The 26,631-nt window shown below is 41.6% G+C and overlaps 1 pseudogene; it reads right to left on the reverse strand.

Moving 5' to 3' along the window:
• Positions 1-558: 558 nt before the first annotated feature.
• Positions 559-684, reverse strand: LOC118564036 (annotated as a pseudogene).
• Between the last annotated feature and the right edge of the window lie 25,947 nt (positions 685-26,631).

Here is a 26,631-nt window from a genome sequence, read left to right on the forward strand (position 1 = left end):
AGGGTGGGGTTAGGGTTGTCGGACTATTGGGTTGTCGGACTAATGCTATGCATCCCCAAAACACAGAGGGAGATATTTAATGTTGCTACAGTGCAGTGTTGCCAGTGGCCTTTTTGGGAGTGCTAAGCTTGGAAATTCCAGGTATAGTACAGCCTAGTGGCTGAAAGTTACATGGTGCTGCTTTAAACAGGAAAAAAATCTCAATATGTTGAACTAATATCCAGTGTAGTTATATAACAATGAATAGTGTTTGAGTGTTAAGAAATGTGTTTCTTTTTGTGGGGCTGTTAATCAAAACATCAAACTGAACTATGTTAGCAGATATTCAACATATTCATGTATCGTCATCATAATAATAATTACTAATAATTATTATCATTATCAGTTTATATTTATAGACATCTCTATGATTCAGCCCATAAATATCCCAGTGTACAGAAATCAGTCAAGAAAGTAAAATGCTTTAAAATGTTGGAAACAACTGTGTTTTCTACTTTTACATATTGTGGGGTGTAGTATGCTTGGTGTAGGAGCACAACGCTGCCCTCTAGAGTCTAGGAGAAAAGTGAGATTCCCCCATTTGGGAAAATTCGCAATGGTCAGAACAGCCAGAGTGCGATGGCTGAGCCCCACTTTGGATGATCCACCTTCATGATGATAGTTTCACCACTGCCAGGCAAGAGTCATAAAACTGGACTAAACTGTCTGCTAGAAAGTTTGGTTAATTTTAATGTTATAATTCAGCATTAAAGTGACAAATCTATATCTTATGGCAATGCAAGGCAAATTTATTTGTATAGCACATTTCAGTACAAGGACATTTGTGATGCTGTTACACATATATGCAAAAGGATCGCCTCAACGCCGTACCACACTGATCCAGTAATTCATGCAAAAGGAGCCCAGACAAAGTATTAGTGCATGTACTGTCCATTCAGTGTCTGCAGCAAGAGCACTTGGCTTCTTAATAGTCCTTTTTAGTGAAAAAATATATTAATAATTTTAGGTTTTATTTGCTGTAAGCCATGATCATCAAAATTAACAGAAATAAAATCATAAAGTGTATCACTCTGTGTAATGGATCTCCATAACATTTAAGTTTAACTTTTTGAACTGAATTACAAAAATGAATACAATTTTTAATGGTATTCTAATTTGCTGAGATGCACCTTCTTGTACTCAAATCATTACTTGATATTTTTATGCATGCTCTTACATAAGTGTCGGAAAAACATTTTCATTTTTGCAAACAATGTTTAGCTCAATATTATTGAGTCCCGTGTAGAATTCAGAGTTTTATGGGAGAGTTCATCTCAGATGTCCTGTCCAAGCCATCAGGTTCACAGAGCAAGGCTGAGCTGTTAGAGGCCTCCCAGGACCTGGAAGGTTAATATTTGAAGGAGCGATGGCTCATAAATATGAGCAAAGGGACTTTTAATTAAATAAGCACTTCTTAAATATTCTCCTGAGCCCGCTGCTTTTGTTTAAAGATGAGTGATCGACTGCTATCTCTCCGGGCAGGACCATTAGTTTCGCCACTCCCCGCCATACTCCAGCCGTCCCCACTGTCTCTCTATTTTTCCAGATCTGTCAACATCTCTCCTCCCTTTCTCTCTCAATTCCCTTCCTACTCTTATACCTCTCGCTCTCCTCCCTCCTTCCCTCCCGCCCCCTTTGTATGCGCCTGCTGTCAGCTCCCTTTCCCTTTTCTGTTTTCATCAGTCCACGTCCCTGAGCCTCTCTCAGGAGGCCCATATTTCTCCAAGCTCATGACAAGGTAATGAGGCCATGCTAAATCCTGCCACGCCCTGGAGCTACATCAGAAGGTGGAGGGGGCAGGTCATTTCCCGCCTGGCCTGGCCCGTGCCCGGCCTGCCTGCCTGGCTGGCTGGCTGGCTGCACGTCTGCCTCAGCTTTAGCATCTGTCAGCACCTGCTTTGCAAAGAAAACTTTTTCAATCTGCAAAACTATGAAAAGTAACACACACACACACACACAAAAAAAAATCTTGAGAAAGTTCTCATAATGAAATCCATCTTTTTAACCATCCCAGTGTTTCTATTCCTCTCTCGCTCTCTCATTCTGTCCTCCTTCCTCTGGAGCTGCTGTGGCAGCAGCCTGCCATGGTCTGCTGATTCCTAGCTGGAAGACGGGGATCGGCAGGGGAGCTCGGTCTGGCTGAGGGCAGCTGAGCCACACACGCACACACATATCCACACACATACACACACACACACACACACATACACACAAAGAAGCAGGTATGCAAGGATGCGGTGTGTGAGATGTAAAGTGTCTTAACACCTGTGCCGTGTCATTCTTTACATCTTTCAGTGCAGGTTATCCTTGTGCTTTCACTAAGGATAGAAATCTTCATATACAGGCATGAATTACATCTATAGGCAGCAAGAGATAGAATTGTGTGTGTGTGTGTGTGTGTGTGTGTGTGTGTGTGTGTGTGTGTGTGTGTGTGTGTGTGTGTACTTGTATTTGCAGCTGAGTAAGCCAATTTTATTCTCATTTTACTAGTAAACTGGGGACTTTGATGTAACGTGAGGACCTGGTCCTCACTTTTTTCTATACTAGACATTAGGTTTATGACCAAGGTGTCAGTTAGGTTTAGGGTAGAGTTAGAGTTAGGTATGTACTGGTGAAGGTTGGGGTCAGGGTATAGAAAGGGTTGAATATGAATTATATTTTCTAAAAGAAAATATAAATTCAACTCAATTCAATTTTATTTATATAGCGCCAATTCATGAAACATGTCATCTCAAGGCACTTTACAAAGTCAAATTCAATCACATTATACAGATTGGATCAGATTATACAGATTTCTTATCAAAGGAAACCCAGTAGATTGCATCAAGTCTTGACAAGCAGCATTCATTCCTCCTGAAGAAGCTTAGAGCTACAGGGAGAGTCGTCTGCATTGTCCATGGCTTTGCAGCAATCCCTCATACTGAGCAAGCATGAAGCGATGGTGGAGAGGAAAACTCCTCTTTAACAGGAAGGAAAACGTCCAGCAGAACCAGAACCAGGCTCAGTGTCATCTGTCTCGACCAACTGGGGATTAGAGAAGACAGAGCAGAGACACAACAAGAGAGACAAAAAAGCACAGAAGCACACATTGATCCAGTAATCTGTTCTAAATTAAATTTTAAAAGCGGGTGATCTGCTTCCCTGGATGATGTCACAGCTAAAAGGGGCAACGTTCAGAAACAATAATTGTGTACAAAATATCTGGCAAGAATGATCAAGTGTTCGATCATATAGTCCAATTTTGTTTCCGCAATATAAAAGATAAACTTTATTATTATATATATTATTATTGTATGCCTTTTTTGGGGGGAGAGGTTATTTAAACCTTGAGAAACTCCAGCAGTCATCGCAGATATGTGTAAAAGATGATCAAGTTATTTATTTCCTGAAATACTCTCCAGCTTTCCGTAAAGACATTAAAGTTAAATAATCTCATTATAAAGCTTAAATTTAATCTCAGCCAACCTGATTTGTTCAGTGACAAATGCAACACTGAAATAAACCAAGCATGAACCGTTAGATATCATCCGACTGAATTATGTCTGTGTTTAACTTCCACTCAGGTGAAAGCCAGCGGGCGCTTGAGAACGAGGTGCTGGCTGTGCACTCCAGGTCTATAGAGTGAGCCTCGGCCTCTTCGTCAGCTGACAGCTGCTGATGCAAACTCTAAAAGATCTATTTTACAACGTTTTTATTTGCAGGGCAGCGGGAACGGACTTCTCCGAAAACGTCAGAGCCCTTTTGAAATTCAACAGTAACGTGATAAACCGAGCCGATATTTCAGTTTCACACGACTACATTCTCACCTAAAAACATCCTGAAAGTTAATTTTGTGGCACAGAAAGTGAAACATATCAGGCTTTAATCACAGTTTTTGCAGCTCTCTTTCGCCATTGCGCTTCCTTTCGAATAATTTGGTTCAAACCGCAATGAATCATGGAATAAGATAAAAAGAAATTGCTTTGTTGTCACACAATGGAGAAATTCGGGCATGGCAACGGTTAAGACAGAGTTACACACAGTTTATAGTAATGAAAAAACAAGCTATTCTAAAGTTAGTTCTAAAGCAACAGAGAATGAGTTATCAGGAAGGTCAAAATAAAATAAATATCACGGCATAATCAGGTAGAAAAGGAGGAAATATTCAATTTAGACAGTGAAAAACTTATGGAAACACCAGAACGATATGAGAAAATATGCACCATACCACAGCGGTATCTCACAGCTGCTAAGCCATAGCCAAGTGGGTGACGGAGAAAAAAACACAGACCCATCTTTCAAAACCCAGGGACAAAAAGAACACAGTTTTGAGCCTGCCTACAAGTTTGGACGGCCTTTGTCACCTCACTGTGACGTAATCGGCCTCTGAAGGACAAAAAGGCCGCACCAGAACATAGCTAAGTATGCAGACCCACTATCACTAAAGTTTGCTTTTTGGGAACTTTATTCTTTCTCACTCAGCTGGAGTGACATGGGAAGTTCAGATTGTTTGACCAAAATCAGTTCATCGATTCAGATTAAAAAACTCACCAGAAACGCGGCAGATTCAGATGATGCGGTTCATTGGCTCCAATTTCCTTTGTGGATCAAGTATGACGATACAACAGTTTTTCAAAGGGTGGTGCCATACAAATAGCTGATAAAAACAACCACAGGTCAAATAAGGAGAAGAGGAAGGAGAAAAAGCTGATCAGCAATTTCCCCACCTGGACACTGATGGAGGGTTTATTGTTGGGTTCTCTTGTATCTCTTAGGAAATACTCAAAGGTCATGAGGCACACAACAACCTGAATGATTGTTAAATGTTACAATTTGGAAGGTTTGGACCAAAAGTCTTTGCCTCTAAAAATGAGCTGAAATCTAGATCTAGCCCGGCTAAGAACCTGCTGTTACGTTTAATATTGGCTTCGGCCACAGTTGAAGAAAAACACTGAAAAGGAACAGAAAATAATTTCTCGCTAGAACATTAATGTAGATTTTGTGTCCTTGTTGTCTTTGAGATAGATAGATGATTCACACTAAAACAAAACAGCAGATCTCTCAGTATAAATTCAAAACAAGCAACGCTGTTGTTTTTATCCTTCTACGCAAGATCGGTTCTGCCAACACAGCCACAGAAATCGGGGCTGTGTGCAAACATCCATAGAGAAACCGAGTGGAGGAGTTCAGATGACGAAATTCACATCACACAAGCTTTTTAGAAGACAGTAGAGCTGACTAGGAGGGATAGATTAGGCGTAAAGGGCCATGCCGCCGTTTTTTATTGAGTGTTGACAGCTTCTGGTCATCATTTAGAAATCTGAAAGACTCGAGTTCTCGAGGGCTAGTGTTCTGTAACTTTGGGACACGTCCGTGGTCTAACACAAGGGATCAAATAGTTAGTTCATTAGTGAGACTCTGTAGAACTTGACTGCATGCTGAGGAGGAAATTCAGCCATTTGATTAAGTTATGTTAGACCAGAGAAACGCCTAAATGTTGTAGGACGTTGGCTATGGAGAGCCGGATTCTGACATTTCTGACTCAGACGGATCCAACCTGAACTGGATTCTTCTGCACTGAACTGAGATTCTTTAAATCAAAATTTTAGATTTTTGAACCCTTTATCGTATCTGTGCATTATGAAAACGTAGTATTTTCAGAGTTTAGGGATGCATAAAAGAACCAAGACATAGAGACTACTCAAACCTGAACGGCATTATTCTACACTGACTGGACATTCCTTAAAACACTGTTTCTTAATCAGAAAGATGTGAAATGAGTTTTTTTTTTAACACATATTGTTAAAATCTCATCTCCTTCTTCTGAGCCCAATACAATGAATTGTCTCATCTCGTTAGCCCTTCGTATTGTTACACCCCCCCCCCAATAAATACAGAGCACATCACATAAACTGGAAAATAATAGATGCGGTTAGTATGAGATCAAAACAAATTGAGACAGAACGGCAAAAGCGTCTAACGTGCTGTCCTGTAACAGATTACAAACCGCCGTGTGTTCATTAGCGCCTATTGATCTGCGTGTTTACCAAACACTCTAATGATAGTACTGAAAACTGGAACGCAAACAGAGAGACTGACGCGGACTGATCCATGTGTGGGACGGAGTCCCACTCCGCAGAGAGGAAGAGGAGGAGAGCAGGCGAGGCGAGGGTGCGATAATGGAGGCGGTGGAGAGGAAACACTCAGAGGGCACGCAAGAGGATATAGAGACGATGGTCAGGGTTAGCGAGCATTGGACAGAGAGGTAGGCGAAGAAGGCTGCAGGTGAATGGAGGAGTGGGATTGTGTGAGGAGGAGGAGGAGGGGGAGAGAGTGAGAAGTCGGGGAGGGGGGGGGGCAGTCATATTAAAAATGCAGCAGTGGGGAGCAGGCCGGGGATTCACAGTAATTAGATGACAAAACGGCAGCGGGCTGGAGATGAGAGAGAGGGGTCACACACAATGCCACTGCCGCCGGGTAATTTGTAAGTGTCAATCACTAGCCTGCCAGGGGAAAAGCGAAAGGGAGAGAGGGTGAAGAGAGAGAAGGGGGGAGGGGACGGGGGACGGGGGGGGGGGTGTATTGAGGAGGAGGGAGTGAAGAAGGGGTGCAGGCCGAGGCAGTGGGAGTGAAACTTAGTATGAGGGTGCAAGCAGGCCGAGAGAGACAGGTGGAGGAGACCTGGGGTGGAGAGAGGGGGTTTCACGAGGAATAAAAAGTCATTCGGAGGAGTCAGGAAAGGGAAAGTGAAAATTTAAAGGCAGAGACTGAAAATGTGAGAGCAGGTAGAGATGGAGATGAGCAGATTATCCAGGTTTTCTATCCAAAATATGGTGTGAAATATAAAAAAAAATTGCTAGCTGTATTTCGGGGCCAGTCAAGGCAGGGTGCAAAATTTCTTACACGTGCTTTTTTGAAATCATAACATGTCCATGTGTTGCATCACAGGAAACTGTCATGCATGATCAACATCGTAAAATGACTACATCTTCAAGGCTGCAAAGCTGTTGGTCAGATTCCCCGCCACAAGATGGAACAGGCAGACAAGGTTTCACTCTCTGTTGCCTGTTTGATTTTGCTTAAAGATACCATCCAGTGAAGCATTTATGTCACTGCGAAATATACATTGATAATAAAAACGTAGCTAGAAAATGAAGAATGCTTAAGCAGGAAACAGCACCTAGTTACCTTTGAGGGTATTTGATGACATCACAAGAGGTACAAAGATCGATCTAGTGGCATTAGTGTGTTTTATGGATGAACTATTTTGAACAGACGTCCATACAGATTCTGAAGCATTCTTGTTGGAAGATGTTTAACTTAATATATCTGAGTCAGAGTTCGACTCTAATGAAGCTATGAAGCCAAATTATCAGGTAATCCATGCAGCGTCTGCATTTATTGCTCAAACAAGTAGCTTCAGCTATATGGAATACAATACTTATTTTTTTTTAGCTCTCACCTTGTGACCAATTCCATTTTCCCCCAAAGGACTATAATATATCAATGAGAAAAAAGTGCTGCAGGTTCTTTGGGAGAGTTAGTATTTCTGATCCCAACTAATAAAGAATAATGCATTATTCTGGTTAATCCATAAAAGCATATGTCACTGTATCTAACCTGTATCTATTTTTTTTCTTTATTAAACTCCTAGCGCGTGCTGTTAGCACTTTTAAACTGAAATATATCTCTTTTCTTAGTTTTACTGCATTCAGTGAATTGGAATTTTCTTTTCTGTCTTTGTCCTGCTGATCAGAGCTGAAAGAAAGAAATTGGTTTGATTCTGATGTCCGGTCAATAGTTTGGCACTTTATTAAAATAAAGAGTAAAAAAAAAAACAAGAAAAACAAACATCAGGAGAACACTGATCAGGTGCTGTATGTGGGCATGTCCGTGCGTTTTGGGAAGGGTGGATTTGATATTGATTCAGGAGAAAATCACGACAAAACAGGTAACAAATACAAAAACGGACCACAACATGTTTTAGGGGTGGTGAACTTTATTTAAAGTGAGTTTGGTTGTTTTGACTTAAAACTCAGACCAGTAGCCTTAACTTTATTACCGAAATATCTGAAACTAAGGCTTCAAGACCTTATTAGCAGATGAAATATTTAAAAATGTAAAGGATGTGAAATAATGTAAACATACAACATTTATCAACGCTCATTTCCAAGTAGGCATTAGCAAGTATAATATTCCCATGAAAAGACAAGACAGCCATTTATCTTTGTTAAATATCCTGTAGTATCATGGTATTTACACTAACATTTTGAACTACAATGTCTTTGCTTTCATTAGTGCTTTGCTATCTGTTTTTTAAAGCAGAAAAGTAACAATTATTACCATTGTGGCAAAAATAATATAACATATTATTCTTTTCATTACTGTTATTTTGGTACATGGACCTAAGCAAAAATACTGAACAAAAACCCACTAAATATAATATTAATTATTAAGTAAACACAATTATTATTCTATATTAACAATTAACAGCACTTTGAATTGTCTTGTTGCTGAAAAGTGCTTTATAAATAAACTTGCCATGTCTTGCCTCTATTAGTTACCACTTTTGTAAATTAACACTTTTTTGCTATTCCGCTTTTAATGGAGTGACATAAGTATAGAGGTCGGTATTAGGCGATTAATCAGTTGGGCTATATGCTCCGGATGTGTCTGCAGTCAGCTGCTTTAGAGGCATGTTGCTCAGAGTTCATCAACTACAGTCTTAAAACCGTGTCTCCTAAACAAGAGTCAGGGGTGGCGCTCCTTCAGTTTTCAGATCTTTCCAAACAGCTGAATTTGTTTTTCTTTCACATGAGGGAAAAGTGAAGTGGCCTTCTTTAAGCCAGCTGCAGGAAGTGCACAGGAATAGATGGAGGAATTCAAATATGAATCTTTTTTATTATTATTATTATTATTGGCACATTGATTGGTTACTGGACCATGCCTACTTCAAAATGTTGGTCAAAAGAGGAATTCAAAAAGATTCCTGCATGTTTAGCAGGGAAGAATGAATGGCACAGTGTCTTTCTGGAAGAAACAATCCGGAGATCTGCAACCTTTAAAATCTGAAGATTTTTGCCCTCGGTCCAGCTTGATAAAACGCATTTAGAGCTGCCAATGTTACATGACCTTATGAGAAAAGACAATATCTAACTTTCCATGAGTACTATAGGCAATGTGTTATCATTCTTAAAGGGCCACCTTTTTATTTCTATTTTTAGGATTTTAAAATAAACAAAACCCAAAGGAGGTGAATATGTTTTCTTTTATGGGCTATTGATATTTGTGGAAAATAATGTAAACAAAAGCACAGAGTTTCCACCTTAATGACAAGAAAACGGATCTAAAATATATGAAAGGTAGCCTCAGTGTCATTCTGTCGCGAAAACCCAATGCAAATTTTTAATAAGAAAAAGTCTGACAAATAGCTAATATTTGCCTTTGTTTTTATATTTATGTTTAAAAAGAAAGTGTTTCTATCATTTTATGTCAAAGTTATTAGTAGCCATTGAGGAAGGTCCAAAGAGCCACTTGCAGCTCCAGAGCCACAGGTTGTCTACCCCGTGGTCCAGGTGATTAAATTAAGCATCCAGCATCGTCCCATACAAGCTTCCAGATAAATACAGCTCTGTGGTCAAAGCCAGTACAGCACCTGTACCCACATTAAGAATTTTAGTTTGGTGACAAACTGCCTGCTTTAGTACAAGATATGTATTTAGATCCACCTGGACTGAAATCATCTGTCCCTCACAAGAATCAGTTGGCCTCAACAGGCAACTGTAGTGGCTTCCAGGGCAACAAGACCCACCCCAGAGCGTAAGGGTGAAATGTTTTACACGTTTAATGCAAATACCTGCTGTGTTAATTATTTCAATAATTAACACCTAACATAGAATAAATGATTTAAATCCTGACACAGACCAACACCAAGCAACTGGAAGCACCAGTTCGTGTTTGGGGTTTTAAATAACATCAGATCATCTTGCTTCTTTAGTACTTATTACCATCATTCTGTACCGACTTCCTTCCATTTAGGTCCATTTTGTACCTACGTTTTAAACCAGAATGCTTCAGTTTATTTCTTTTGGAAAGTACATTGATGAATTTTGGAGATAAATAATCATAAAAGTACTAAAATCTCACTTATTATTTAATTGGACATGAATTTCTGCTATTTCCATTGGTTTTGGTTTCCAGTTATTGTTAAGCCTGTTGACTCATCGTAAATATGACAGATAATGACCCCCTGATGACACCAAAATTAAAAATGCATGAATGTATGATAGATTTTTATTTACTATAAACATACAAAATGAAACTTTGGGAATAACTTTAAATCACCAATTGTTGAATCATTTACAAAATGCCCCCAGCGTGCCTAGAAATTGATGCGCTGTTGGTACAAAAATTCATACCCAACATTTTTACCCAGATGTTTTGGATACACAATGTTTTAAGCTGTGGAATTACAAAATCATTGGAGAGCACACTGACCAACACACATTCCAACAGATTTTCTACTAACAAGGTTTCTGTACTGGCATATGATTTTGTTTGTTTAATTAGCTTTTCTGTTGTTGTCATTGTTTTACAAAACCGACAGTGTCTCCAGTGTGACGTACGAGGTAATCTAAGAAGCTTGGCACATAAAGCTACCTGCACATCCTCAGACAGATCAAAAAGAATCTCGCGTGTAATACTTAAAGGCAATGATGATTCATTTCAGCGGATCTAGAAACCAGAACGCATCAGCCCTCTCTAATGAACAATGCAAACGGAAACATATTAGCGGCTTCTGATGTCAGGTGCGGCGGCAAAGACACGTTCGGATCAGTGCGGCAGAAATGGAGGCGAATAGAAAATAGGATTAACCTTAACAGCTTCGGTGATGTATGTAAATATTCATCACGTTATAGGCTAATTGTATGGCTTTTGTTGTGTGGTATGATGGACGGTTGAGTGTGTGTGTGTGTCTTTGTGTATGTGTGTATGTGTGTGTGTGTGTGTGTGTGTGTAAGCGGCAGGCCTTTTCTTTCTTTTCATCGTGGGTACAATGGGGGCAGTTCTTGGCATCCAGCCAGCAAGCCGGGGTGTGAGGATCCAACACAATGAGAGAGCGGCACTGCAGTCAGCGAGGGCGCACAGCTAACACATGTAAAGTATTAACCATGTAGGTGTGCACACAGATGCAGAAGCACGTCCATACATGCATGCGCAGGGAATAAGGTGAGGGCATGTCACTCTGAAACGTCCGTGGACCGTCTTTACACATGCAAAATGCTCATGGCGGTACTGTATTGTGAGCACGAGTCAGGGCAGTGACAGGACATGACACCGCAGCCCTGACATATAAAGGAATCCTCTGGGGGGGGGGATGCTGTCCTGCAGGACCGCTGGCCTCTTTATCTCCAGCCGTGCTCACATCTGGACAAGTCGTTGCATGCACACGTGTTTGCACAAGTGAACCCAGATTACACACTTAAAATGTTAACCAAAGGCAAAGTCTGTGTTTCTCTGAGTTTTTTCGATCGACAAATAAATATATTTAAAACAAATTGTCGCGGTTTGATCGTAAATAACACAAAAGCATTTTTTTATTTATTTTTTTGGTCAGTTACGATTGACAACATTATATTTATTTGTAAAATGTCAGAATAATGAGAAATACAATTGTTTGGAGAATTTTGTAATACTTCATCAAGTTCTGATGTTAATCGACATCTATGAGCTTTGGGTCATGACCGAAAGAACCAGATCCCGGATACAAGCGGCTGAAATGAGTTTTCTCCGTAGTGTGTCTGGGCTCTCCCTTAGAGATAGGGTGAGGAGCTCAGTCATCCGGGGAGGACTCAGAGTAGAGCCGCTGCTCCTCCACATAGAGAGGAGCCAGTTGAGGTGGCCCGGGCATCTGGTCAGGATGTCTCCTGGACGCCTCCCTGGTGAGGTGTTCCGGGCACGTCCCACCGGGAGGAGACCCAGGGGGAGACCCAGGACACACTGGAGTGACTATGTCTCCCGGCTGGCCTGGGAACGCCTTGGGATTCCTCCTGAGGAGCTGGCCCAAGTGGCTGGGGAGAGGGACGTCTGGGCCTCCCTACTGAAGCTGCTACCCCCGCGACCCGACCCAGGATAAGTGGAAGAGGATGGATGGATGGATGGATGGATGGATGGATGGATGGATGGATGGATGGATGGATGGATGGATGGATGGATGGATGGATGGATGGATAGTTAATCGACACCAAAATGACTTTGGTCGAAATGTCTTTAAATGATTTGGGAAAGCTCAGATGATCATGTCATGGGTTTGTAGGCTTTTGATTCACAACATTTGAGCTAAATGGAGGCACACCTGAGGATGTATTTTAAGACAACCCCTCAAACTGTGCTTGCTTGTGTGACTTTATGGAAAAATAAAAATATGCATATCAGGAAGAAAACCGTGAAATGTTGTTGTGAATCAAAGAAAAAGAGAACAAGCTTGCAAGACTGCAATCGCCGCCTCATCGTTGAAGTACGGGGATGGCAGCTATGGTGCGCCCAGGGAACTGGTGCATGTCCCAATACAGATGGAATCAGATTTCAAAACATCAGCTGTGAACTAAAAAGCTGGCCGCAAACAAGTCTTTCGAATGAGCAATGACTCTGAGCATACCATCAAAGGAGCATTTAGTGTCAGTGGCGAGGAAGTATCTCAAGGACATGGGGGTCAAAGTTTTTTGGAAGGCCATCACTAAATCCTGATCTCACTCACATAGGCAATTTGTGGGCGGAGCTCAAAAGTTGTGTGTAAGCAAGGCAGCCCCTACCAACCTGGGTCAGTACTCTAGTTCTGTTGAGAGTAATGAGCCAAAATTCCAACAAACTATTTTGTGAAGCTTGATGGAAACAGCTTGAACCCAAGACATACAGTTTGAAAGCCAATTTAACCAAACACTATCAAAACGTATGTAAACCTCTTAGTAAAGTTATTTAAAAAATGCTAAAACAATAATGATTTTTATCTGGCTATAATGATTTTATATGTAAGAAATGTATATATATTTTTTTCTTCCACTTCATAATTATGTGTTATTTTGTTACATGATAAAATCAGAACAAAACACAATGAAGTTTTTTTTTTGACGGAGAAAAGAAAGCTCAATGGGGTGTTAATACTTTTGCAGAGTACTGTTTGGAGATCTCTCAACTGCCATTTGCAAATGATTTGCATCTCAACAAGCGAACGAGTTCTCCTCACATAGAAAAAGCTCAAAATCAATTAAAACTCAGCCAGTCCCAAAGATCATAAACTGCAAAGGGAAGGTGCATTAATTAAATCAGCATGAATAAAGGCAATGAAAACATTCACAGTTGAAATGCACAGAATAGAAAAATTCATTAAAATCTAACTGAGATAAAGATAGACCAACCAGTGTCTCTGCCTTAATGAAAAGGAATTCTGAGCACTCCAACACACATGTGCACAAGCAAAAAACACCTTTAGAAGACCCTTAATTGGAAAATGATTAAACTCCTCTGCTTTGTTTATACTTCAGTCAATAATTAACAGCTGATGATCAACAGCTGAATGATTGCTACTTGTCCCTATAAGAGCTCTTCCACAGGTAACAATAAAGTTTAAAAGGACAGCAGGCAGTACGATGGCCAATGTTGTGAGCGTATGTGAGGGTTTTTTCTTGTGCTTGTTTTTTTTTTTTTTTCATTAGCGAGTGTCCAAAATTTCGGAGAAATTTGTCATTTAAAGATCATCCTTACATGCTAATATAAGGATATTAACTGACTATGGGGATGTTAAGTCGTGACGTCCCTACCGCTGCTTCCGGGTCCAATCTGTTGTTTCCACATGCCGCTGTGTTGTGTTCTGTGCTGTCTTTATAGATCGCAGACGGAAAAAAAAACAACTCCAGATGTTATTTTATTGTTTGCCGTGCGATGAGAAGGAGAAGAGGAGATGGCTGCAGTTGATAAGTTATTCTCCGGGAGATTATTAAATTGGTGCGATTTTGCTGACTCGCAGCATTAGCATCAAGCTAACTTGTCGCGCATGCTAACGACAGTGCATGCAATGTTAACGTTTGACATTGTAAAGCATAAATACAAGTTTGAGAATTAACCGTAAGCATGAACCACAGTGTCACGCCCAGCTGATGTGGACCGTGACGTCAGACTTAACAACCCCATAGCAAATACACTCACCGGCCACTTTATTAGGTACACCTGTCCAACTGCTCGTTAACACTTAATTTCTAAGCAGCCAATCACATGGCGGCAACTCAGTGCATTTAGGCATGTAGACATGGTCAAGAGAATCTCCTGCAGTTCAAACCGAGCATCAGTATGGGGAAGAAAGGTGATTTGAGTGACTTTGAACGTGGCATGATTGTTAGTGCCAGAAGGGCTGGTCTGAGTATTTCAGAAACTGCTAATCTACTGGGATTTTCACGCACAATCATCTCTAGGGTTTACAGAGAATGGTCCAAAAAAGAAAAAACATCCAGTGAGCGGCAGTTCTGTGGGCGGAAATGCCTTGTTGATGCCAGAGGTCAGAGGAGAATGGCCAGACTGGTTCGAGCTGATAGAAGGGCAACAGTGACTCAAATAACCACCCGTTACAACCAAGGTGGGCAGAAGAGCATCTCTGAACGCACAGTACGTCGAACTTTGAGGCAGATGGGCTACAGCAGCAGAAGACCACATCGGGTGCCACTCCTTTCAGCTAAAAAACAGGAAACTGAGGCTACAATTTGCACAAGCTCATCGAAATTGGACAATAGAAGATTGGAAAAACGTTGCCTGGTCTGATGAGTCTCGATTTCTGCTGCGACAGTCGGATGGTAGGGTCAGAATTTGGCGTCTACAACATGAAAGCATGGATCCATCCTGCCTTGTATCAACGGTTCAGGCTGGTGGTGGTGGTGTCATGGTGTGGGGAATATTTTCTTGGCACTCTTTGGGCCCCTTGGTACCAATTGAGCATCGTTGCAACGCCACAGCCTACCTGAGTATTGTTGCTGACCATGTCCGTCCCTTTATGACCACAATGTACCCAACCCATGATGGCTACTTTCAGCAGGATAATGCGCCATGTCATAAAGCTGGAATCATCTCAGACTGGTTTCTTGAACATGACAATGAGTTCGCTGTTCTCAAATGGCCTCCACAGTCACCAGATCTCAATCCAATAGAGCATCTTTGGGATGTGGTGAAACGGGAGATTCGCATCATGGATGTGCAGCCGAAAAATCTGCGGCAACTGTGTGATGCCATCATGTCAATATGGACCAAACTCCCTGAGGAATGCTTCCAGCACCTTGTTGAATCTATGCCACGAAGAATTGAGGCAGTTCTGAAGGCAAAAGGGGGTCCAACCCGTTACTAGCATGGGGTACCTAATAAAGTGGCCGGTGAGTGTATGTGCTATCAGCCTAGCAATAGCAAATGTGCTCGGGAATAAGTGTTTAGCAAAAGTCTAATTTATACAGTTCCCACAATAAAGCCACAAATGTTCCAAACAGTTATGACATTCCTGCTGATGATGGCTGTATATAGGATTCTGACCTGACTTTATATCAATAAGACATGTAGGATCATGGTTAAGGCTCGCTGAAATCCGCAAATGCTTTTTGGTCATCTCTGGACTCTTCAGAATTGTTCAAAATTGAATTGCTAAACAAAACATACATTTTTGTAATAAATCAAGAAAAATAGGATAATAGAAAACAGACACAGCATTTCTGGTGGTGAACTATCAGAAATAATAGAGAAAGGCTTCTTATTGCATCTAAAATAAAACCCTAACGGTCAGGATTGTCCCAATAAAACCTGCATACATCTGATTATGTTTACTGGTTTCGGGTAAAACCAAACTGCAGTGACTGCAGCGGTGTCAGAGCAAGGGGTTTCCAGCTCACAGCTGCACAGAACCTCGTTCATGTTGTCTGTGTTTACGTGTGGGCTTGTGTGTAACCTGACAGCCTGCCACCCAACAGGGGTCCCAGCGAGTGTGAACTCGCTTCGTTCCCACAGCTGCCATTAGCAGACGGAGGAATTGCCTCTTACTAACATAGTGAATAAATAAATAAAGCTTAAGAATCCTTGTTTACCTCCTCAGTCTCTGTTGATTAGTGCTACTTAACGAAAAACAGGATTCTCTGTAAGTGTGGATTAGGGTATATATTTACCCTGGTAATTAGAGTCATCTCTGCAATCTTGTTGCTCACCAAGTAAAATAAATTTTCGCTACACCAGCAGCTACAGTAAGAAACAGCAGTGGTAGCTCTTGCATGAACACTGCCCTGAGGGACCCCCTCCTTCTTGATGAAACCAGCAGCTCTGAGAAAGCTGCGAATAAAATCCGTTTTAAAACACTCAGAATCACCATAGAATAATTCAGTCCAGGTTTGGCCACTTGATATGTTGTGCGTTGCGTGTGTCTCTCAGTGCATAATTATTCAGCTGAGTTTAATAAGGTGGGACCCATGCCCACTCTCATTGACTGGAGATGTAAACAAGCAATAGAGAACAATTCACAAGCTCTTTTGCTCACAACTTGTTCTCCCCCAGACTATGCGGCCCTGGGCAGAGAGCCATATCGCCCATATTAAAAACTGCCTCTGAGAAACAGGCACCTAATTTGTTGATATGATTTATTTTACCATAGTGCCACAACTTAACTTTTTACAATATGTTTTGTTAGAGGTTCTTTTTTTCCCCTTAAAAAGCAAGCAACATATCTCAAACCCTACATAGTGTTTAAAACAACAAAGTGGTTTCTGATAACATAACTCTCCGTTATTGCTAACAAAACCCATAAAAAGTGAGTCTATACAGGTCACAGTGTTTAATTTGGTCCCCCCCCCCCCCCCCCCCCCAGTGTGTGGCACAAGGCCCAGGGGCCGTTTACTCCAGCTGATAATAGTAAATCTCTAAACCCAGATTACAAATATACAGTTTCAGGTTTAGGCTTTCCGCTTACTTGGGGAAAGAAGAACGGGCTGATTAGGAAGAACTCGTTGTGATAGATTAGCTGGGCTCTGATGACAAAGATATTGGGTCATTACCATTAAATAAACTTCGCTGGGCGTGTGGTAAGTCTGATGAGTAAGCATGTGACTCAGAGGTTTTAACTATCAGATCGTGCAGCTTTCGGGCGCACAGGAGTGAAATATTGTCTGTGAGATTAATGCGTTGTTGTTGCAGAATCTCCGATCCAATTCAAAGGGCAATAAGACAAAATATATCACCAGACCTCAGGTGAAGATAGAAGCTTTGGTAAGCAGGTGTTTGCAAACACTGGTGGCAGAGTATAGCAGAAGTACACGGATGTATGATTTAAATACTTAATTAACAGTACAATATGAGCAAGAAACAGGTTTGAATTGAGACGGGTCCCCAAATGTGGCTTCTAGTTTAGGTGTCCGTTGAAAAGCAGGGTTTAATTTCATTGTGTTCAGTAAATAATGTGTTTCTGATGAAGAGGTTTTAGAGGGCTGTAAATGTATAATGTAATGTATTAGGCCCATATTATACACTCATCTGCTACTTTATTAGGTGCCACTTGAGGGTTACAGGTTGGTCCGCCTTTTGCCCTCAGAGCCACTCTAATTCTTTGTGTCATAGATTCAACGTTTGTCAGAGATTAGGGTCCGTACCACATGATAGTATCGCACAGTTGCCACAGATTTGTTGGCTGCACGCCCATGATGTGACTCTTTCATTTTAGCACAACCGACCGGTGCTGCGTATGCATTACTGCAGCAGCCGCAGCGATCCGTCCATTTATGTCCCACTCCATCTTCCCCCTCGTTGGTTAACAAGACCCCAAGATACTTAAACCCCTCCACTTGCTGGTTTTCTGTTTCATGCATCAAATTCTGACTCTGGCATCTTAATGTTGCAGCTTTAACCGGAGTTTATTAGAACCAAACTGTGAATTGCAGCCTCACTCCCGGTTCTGAAAGGAGTCAGGCAGATTTTCCTGTGCAGGTTCTCAGTTATCCTGGTCATCGCAACAGCAAACAGGCTTAAATCGCAAGGCAGATGGACTTTTGCTCAGTTTTTTTCTGAAAACGTTTCGACACCTATCCAGGAGTCTTTGTCGGTTCTGGTGTCTCATACTTGAGCAACCTGCAGTTGGTGCCCTGCTGTTTTTAAAGGACATGGAGACCCTAACCCAGGGGTCACCAACCTTTTAGAAGTTGAGAGCTACTTCATTGGTACTATGTCATACGAAGGTTCCCTGTACTGACCTTGGAACTACGTCAGAGGTCATCTTAACTTTATGTAATATAAACATGTTTTCTATGCATTTATCATTTTAAATCTACAGTATATGTAAGTATAAGTGGCTGCACAGTGTGGCAGTGGGTAAACTCTTGGGGTGGCACTGAAACTAAAAGCCATAATTTCAGTATTTTATTCTACTGTTGTAGTAAAGCTGCCTTAGGACTAATAATAGAAAACTATTTTAAATACTTAAGTAAACCAGCTCTATACCCTCAGCAGGATCCTGGAGGGGGCATGGGAGTTTGCCCAACCAGTCTACATGTGCTTTGTGAATCTGGAGAAGGCATTCGACCGTGTCCCCCGAGGGATCCTGTGGGGGGTACTCCGGGAGTATGGAGTACCAGACCCTTTAATAAGGGCTGTCAGGTCTCTGTACGACCGGTGTCAGAGTCTGGTCCGCATTGCCGGCAGTAAGTCGGACTCGTTTCCAGTGAGAGTTGGACTCCGCCAAGGTTGCCCTTTGTCATCGATTCTGTTCATAACTTTTATGGACAGAATTTCTAGGCGCAGCCAAGGTGTTGAGGGGATCCGTTTTGGTGGCCTTAGGATTGCGTCTCTGCTATTCGCAGATGACGTGGTCCTATTGGCTTCATCAGGGAAGACCCAGGACACGCTGGAGGGACTATGTCGCCAGCTTCCTCCTGAGGAGTTGGCCCAAGTGGCCGGGGAGAGGGACGTCTGGGCCTCCCTACTAAAGCTGCTGCCCCCGCGACCCGACCCTGGATAAGCAGAAGACAACGGACAGACGGACGGAAGTAAACGCCTACTAATATCTTTTGGTTTTTAATGTTTTTTTTATTTTTAATTATCTAATGTGCATAGACCAATAACAGTACAGTTAGCATTTTGAGTTGAACAACGATTCCTTCTTATTGTGTAATTATATTTAGAATAAGGTGTACATTTATTCATTTATTGGAAAACAAAACAGTTACTAGGGGAAAGTAGATACTGGCAGATACAAATAAAAGTGCGATAGAAGGTCAAGAAGAGCGCCTGCCTACAATTTACACTGGCCAGTGGGGTGGCCAGGATATGTCTTAGGGTGTTATTAGGATCTGACATTTACCAGTATGTTTAAATTTGCGAAAATTCCCCTGGGTTTCTCACAACTCCTGAAACACATGGAATGACAATATCAATGACAATGACACTGATGACAACGTAGTCCAGATTGGAGATCTGCTGCTGTAGCCCATCAGCTTCAAGGTTCAATCTCTTGTGCATTCAGGGCTTATCTTATTTGTTCCTTGGTTGTAACAAGCGATTATTTGCACCACCGTTGCTTTTCTATCATCGGTAATCAGTCTGGCTATGCTCTTCTGAGATCAACAGTGCACTTATATCCAAACACCTGCAACCCAATTTGTTTTATTTTTTTTCCTATTGTCTTTAAACTTGAGAGAGCACAATGCATGAAAATACTAATAGATCAGTTTCTTATGTACTCAGACCATAATTCAAGGTGTATTAAAACCTCTTTGTTCCCAACTCAGACGCCAACCCAAATTTTCATTTTGTCTTCCAGAAGCCTAAATGCACGTGACTGGCTGATTTGTTATCTGTCAACTAGCGATTAAACAAATGTACCTAATAAAGTGGCCATCCAGTGCATGTACATTGGGAATGTAACAGATTCAGGTAACATTTTCTCATTAACCTAAAGGGATAGTTCAGAAGTGGAGTTCTGTTTTGCAGGGTGTTTTACATGACAAGGTCCTCCTCGCTGACCGTGACCTACCTTTTTAAATAACTACAGACTTTTTGTCAGCAACAGCCTAATGCAAAGCAAAGGCAGTTTTAATGTTTATGAAATAGCGTCCGCGTGAAATGAAAAGACATTTTCCAAGTTGAAGTTACTTTAACGGTCCTCTTTGAGCAGCTTCTAGCTGGAAAAAAAATAATCCCTGTTTCTTCAAGAAAAAGACAGCGATAGAGTTATCTACTGCAGGTAAGGCAATAACCCTCTGTAACCTCTCAATTGATCCCCACTTCACAGAATGTGGAGAACGGATCATTTATGTTTAGTTTAACATTCAAATGACTGTAGTCTGTTGTTTCAGACCTAAATGTACAAAGGGCTTTGCATTACTTAACTAAAGTAAATCCCATGAAGAGTGATCAATTAAAAGAGTATTTAAAAGTCAGAGGAGAACGGAACTGATGGTGATGCTGTGTGAATGTCTTTTTAAATGTTTTCCGCTCTAAAGCAAACGCGAAAGATTTTATTGATTAGCTTCGGGTCTGGACTTCTGCCATTCCACTTCTGCCACGGTCGACTGTATCACACCGACTTGCGCTTACGTTTATTTATTTATTTTTTAAACGATATATTTAATTTTTCAAATAAGCAACCTCTTGAACTGTTTTTTTCCTTGGCACCTCTGCCTAATAAAGGTCCCACAGGGCGTTGAAAGTGAGGTAATAAATCCCCTCCGTGTGAAACCGCAGAGCTGCTTTCCTGCGTGCACCGCAGACGGTCGTTGAAGTAGAAATGCGCCACCATCCACGGTGAACTCTGCAACCCTTGCATCACTACTGCTGAATAATCAAATGATATTACATTTTTTTGTGATTATTGTAAGTGGAGGGTCGGGACACTGAGGTTTGGCTTTCTTTCTTCCCATAGACACAGCTTGGGATGCAGATGGAATTTGTTTCACTCTGCACATGGTCCAACCTGCAACGTTGCATCTCAAAAGAAGCTGAACTGTGAAACGACCATGACTCATTCTCCCGTCTACCTTTCTCCTCCTCAAGCCAGCCATACCATCAGCTATGCCGAGCATGGTTCTGCCTGACTTCACTTGGCACCTCGCAAACATTGGAGAATGCGCTCCAATACGGGGCCCTTTCAGACGGACCACACAGAGATGGCCGGAAGCTATTTTAAATAGCGGTTGAAATTATTCTCAAAAAAAAAAATATTCTTCTATACATCTCTTCCTTTTTTCTCATAGATTTCCAAGGCTGTCGGTGTCATTTACGCTGGGGACGCCAGGAGCTTTTCCAAAGCACAAATGCTTATAAAATGTTCTGAGAATTAATTTGCTTGAAAAGAACTTGGACACAGAAAGGGAGGGAGATATTTAGTCACATCTACGATCCAATATAAGAATAGAGCATTCAAATGGATGTGTGAACATCATGGGAGAGTGCAAAATGAAAGCTCTTGTTATAAGAAATACACAACACAAAAAAAATCCACTTTACACTTTGTCACAAGCTAAGGGTACACAGCAAACATGTGGAAGAAGAGGGTTTGATCAGAGGAGACCAAAGTGAAGATTTTGCCTGCATGCACAGTACTATGAGTGGTGAAAAAAAATCACTGTAAGTCACGCTGAAGACACCGTCCCCATGATGAAGCATGATGATCGGAGCACCGTGCAGTGGGGATGCTTTAATTCTGTAGGGACGAGGGAAGCTGGTCAAAGATGGTGGGAAGATGGGTAGATGGGCTGAATAGAGGAAGAAGACCTGTTAGAAGCTGCAAAAGATTTGAGACACAAGCAGAGGTTCACCTTCCAGCAGGATAACAACCCTGAACAAACAGCCAATGCTACAATGAGATGTATAGATCAGCATATTCATCTGTCAGAACGGCCTGATCAAAGAGCAGAACTCAACGCAATATAGAATCTGTGGGAAAAGTTGAAAATTGATAGGGACAGACACTCTGCATCCATTCTGAATAAGCTTTAGATAGACGAATGGACAAAACCAATCAGCTCGATCCGGTTAATCGACATACCTCCAGTTCAACACAAATTGATTAATATGAAGGAAGAAATAATCCCATCATTACAATCATAAAGACAAATTCAGGTTTTATTTCTCTCCATACATTCCATTGAAACCTCTTAGAATATTTCTAGTAATTTACTTTGCAGCAATCTCTCTCTGTGACTGGATGAAACAGTTGTACCAAGTACTGACCCAGAGCACATCAATATAAACACACATTAAAACTTTACTGATTTTTATAACTCCAAAAAATAATTACAGCCACATTTTCTCCGATTTCACAATTATGATGTACTTTATGTTGGTCTATGATGTAAAATCCTACTAAAATATTGAAACGTGTGGTTCCGACGTGAGAAAATACTGCATAGAAAAGCCGTACTTTTGCTTCTTAATGCAACCAGGTTCTAGCTTTTGCTGCACAAACGCCACTCAGTTCCCCTCTATTTACCGCAGAGAGCTCAGCAGATCGAAGCAGGAATATCCGCATGGCTTGGCCCTACTACAGATAAGTAAAAAAAAAAAAAAAAAAGAAAAAAAAAGAAAAGCTGTTCTTTTAACTTGGGTGGACTGACCCTTTCGTTTTAACGCTGTTGCTGCTTTTGGAAGGAAAGAAAACATAAAGAAAAAGCTAAAACAAGACAAAAAGTGACATTTATGGTCTTCAAGTGCTGATGCAGCTCCAAAAGGGACAAAGATAGAAGAGTAGGATCAGCTGTGGGGGGGGGAGAGAAAAAAATGTTTAGCTGGTGGATGAAAGACTGTAGAGCGAGGAGAGTGTATAGAGAGTGAAAAGAGATAGAGACAGAGGATAGAGGGATGGGTGGTGGTGGTGGTGGTGGTGGTGGGAGGGTGGTGCAACAAGATGGAGAGAGACTGCCTGCACATACTGTCAAGGCAGTTAATATAAGGCGTGGAGATAAGGCCCCACAGACAAACATTGACCAAATCAGGCATTTCAGCAGCGCAGCCCCAACTGTCAGTCAGCCTGAGAGACAGACCAACAATCAGCACTTTACTGCTGATAAGGGCTCTACTGGGCGCGTGCAGGAAATAGCCAATCTGCGCCCGGCCTGGCGAGGAGGGTGACGGCGGCGGAGTGGGGTTTGGAGGGGGGGGGGGGTTGCAAAGGCGGGCTGGGATGATGGAGAGTGAAAGGGTTAGAGAGGGGAGTGAATGCAGAGAGACAACAAGAGCAGGGGGAAAGTGAAATTCAGAGAGAGTTCACAGGCTATTGAGAGGTTGGAGAGAGCAGACGGGGAAAAAAATGGGATGATATTCCTCCACACCCAAACGCTCTTGAGGAGGAAGGGATTCAATGGGGAATACAACTGACAGGGTTTTTTTTTTTTTTTTTCCTTCATAAAGGAGGGGACCAGAGGTGTGATGTTGGCTCTTAAAATAGCGTCTCTTCCCAGGTTTTTGTCACCTGGGAACAGCTTGCTCAGAGAGGGTGTGAGAACTTGGTTTAGACCAACACCTTCCATTAATGATTTGCCAACAGCTTTGACTGGCTCATTCTTCAGCGCGCCGTTCGCCTTGCCTCGCCTCGCACACAATGGCATCATCTCATACTCTCTATTGATTAATGGTGCATATAGTGTGTACACGAGCAGATTCGCGTGCATGGGCGCACGCGGGGGGACGCCCGAGAGAAGGATAACACTTGCTGTTTAATGGAAGAATATGTGCAGGCTAAGAAATTCCCTCATAACAAAATAAACACATCCCCAAAATCATTTCTGGACATGGAATGCCTTTGGAAATCCGAGGAAGCCGAGGGCCACGCCAGTGGTACCTTGGGCATGCACTGACCCCTGCAGGTGATGGAGAGGACTGCGGGGCTGGCTCTAAGTTTTTGAAGGAATAAATTCCCAGCCGTTTACCTTTGTCAAACACATTTAGGCTCCTCTGAGCGAAAAACAGCGGCGATCACCAACAGCTGGCGTGTGTTTATTTTCAGAAGCGGAGTCGGAGGGGGGTTGTCTGAGCCTTCCTTGATCATGAACCAAACCGCCATTAGCATGACCGCCGATAAACAGTAGGAATCGTAAACAAGCTAATCACCCAGGGCATATTTGTATTCCATTTGTGTTTGCATGCACTGATGTGCAAAAGGGGGGGGTGGAGGGAGGAGATTGAAAGGGTGGCGCGAGTGTGAAAGGGTTAAGTTCCATCCCTGGTCGCATGCTGCTTTCTCTTGCTCTGTCAAGCCCCCCATTAACCTGCTACACCACAGCAATATGGTGCCATCAATTACAGGCATGTGCATCAATGCAGCGCGCAGAGTCGAGGAGAGGCAGGGACACATAAAAAGGACAAACGGCCACATAAAAGCCCCGCAGCCTTCCTCTGTGTCTCCTCTCTCCTTCTCTCCTTGCACCTTTCACCTCTGAGGTGTCACGGCGTTTGTCAGCGGCCAAACTACAAACAGCAGGGAAAACACACACACAGACACACACACACACATCGTGGCGAATGCTTCAAGTTCACTGTCACTCATGACACAGATCTGATTTGTAAAAAGGCCAAAAACAATCAAGCCCTACTGGGTGACAGCGTTAACTGGAAGTGTTCCTCTACTGCCCCCCTGTGGTAGAAGTTAAACCATTCAGGGCCATTTCAAGCAGCAAAAAAAAAAAAAAAAAAAAAAAACCTCATCATATTCCACTCTTCATACTCTCTCCTTTTATTCTCACACCCACAAAAGAAAAAAAAATTGTTTAAAAAAAATCAATAAGATCATCCGAGAGTAAGAGCAGTCCTATTGAATGTTCTATGTCGGGAACGTTAAACACGATCCCGTTCCATGTTTCCTCTCAAGATGCTCAAGTTATCAGCCTTTCAAGACAGAAGGACGAAGGAGCCATTCGTTTAGAGGAGCACAAAGACTTGCTAAACCGAGATCTGCAAGATCTGTTATAAACAAGCTAAAAAAAAAAAAATAACTCTTTCTTTGCCGTTTTGTTCAGGGAAATCTAAAGTAAAAGCCTGAATGGAATTCTTCAAAATAAATAAACAGAAAAAAATGATTTTTTTTGGCAAAATTATGACCACCTGCAAGAAGAAGTGTGAAATACTTGGAGAATATTTATTCAATTCACAAGCATGACATACAACACCGATAGAAATAGAAATATCATTTATTATTTCCTTAGATGGAAATTCAGGCGTCCCCGGCAGCAAACTGAAGGCAAGTTGAGGCTGCAAAATACACACAAAGCTAAAAATAATCCAAAATAAGAATGGCAGACTGCAGTAGTTTCAAATTTATAACATAAGAAAATAATACTGTACATTCATTAAAAATAGCGATCAGCTTCAAAGAAAGCAAACTATTTACAGGAAATAAAAAAAAATAGTCTGAATAATAACAGGAATATTATTATGTATATATATATATATATATATATATTAATACGTATACACACATTGAGGGATCCTTTCTGCAACAAGAAAGGATCCCCGATCCTTTCTTGTTATAAACAAGCTAAAAAAAAAACCTTGTTGCAGAAAGGATCGGGGATCCTTTCTGCAACAAGGATGCAGCAATCTGTTATTGAAAGAGCTGTCCAGCTCTGCAACAGCTTCATGTAGGAGACACTGTCCAACCATGATATTTATTTCTGCTGGAGTCCTTCTGTCTCCCACCACCTGCACCGGGTCAAGCGGGCATCCTGGAACAGAGCTGGCCTACCACACATCTGTTTCCTCTCAGCTGTAGATCAGTTCCTGCTCCAACAAACTAAATCATGAAAGATGGTTGATGCCACCACAGAGTCAAGAAAGGCCTTTAGATTTTGAGTAATGTGTGCCATTTATGAAATATTCTGCCATGTCTGCCATGGCGGAAGCTGACCCTTTTGGTTTGTAAAGCAAAATGTGTTTCAGATGGGGTTTTTTAACCTCTTTCTACATCTTAACTGTCATTTGTATTTTGGATTTCTAAAAACAAATACTTGCAAAAGTCAAATTATGATTTCCGGTGTTTCTGATCTTTTTTTTTTCCAGGGGTTGTAATTTCTGTGTTTTCTCTTCTTTTCCATTCCATTTCTGCCTTCCTATACATTATTCCAAGTCAACACATACCCTGACCTGGAAGAAAGTTTGACATTCACTCATTATTTTTTTTTTATTTAAGTAAAGGTAGTTTATTTACTTTATTTGGCAAAATCAGATTTTTTTTCCAGTAGGACAGCAATTGGTGCTATTTAACATTTCAGCCTTTTCAGGAGCCACTTATATATGTAGGGTATTTCAGTACATATATGTAATTTCTACATTTAGTTTGAAACGTGGTAGTCCTTTCCAAATAGATTTGCATTCTGCTTTTAATGACGGTGATGCTCTCCTCAGGTCCAAAGATACTTCGGAGATGGAGTAGCTGTGGATGTGGTACTTTGCTTTTCACAGACTCGTGGAGGTGGTCTGGAACAAACACGCACAGGTTGTGTGAAATTACTGGATTACACCCAGGTCTGTAGCATCATGTGTCAGGTACTGATTTAACACTAATGGGCCCAAACACCATAACCTCAGTCTTTTTATTGGTCTGGTGTAAGATATCTGTTAACA

This window comes from Fundulus heteroclitus, chromosome 8 (genome assembly GCF_011125445.2).
Source record: "Fundulus heteroclitus isolate FHET01 chromosome 8, MU-UCD_Fhet_4.1, whole genome shotgun sequence".
Lineage (NCBI taxonomy): Eukaryota > Metazoa > Chordata > Actinopteri > Cyprinodontiformes > Fundulidae > Fundulus > Fundulus heteroclitus.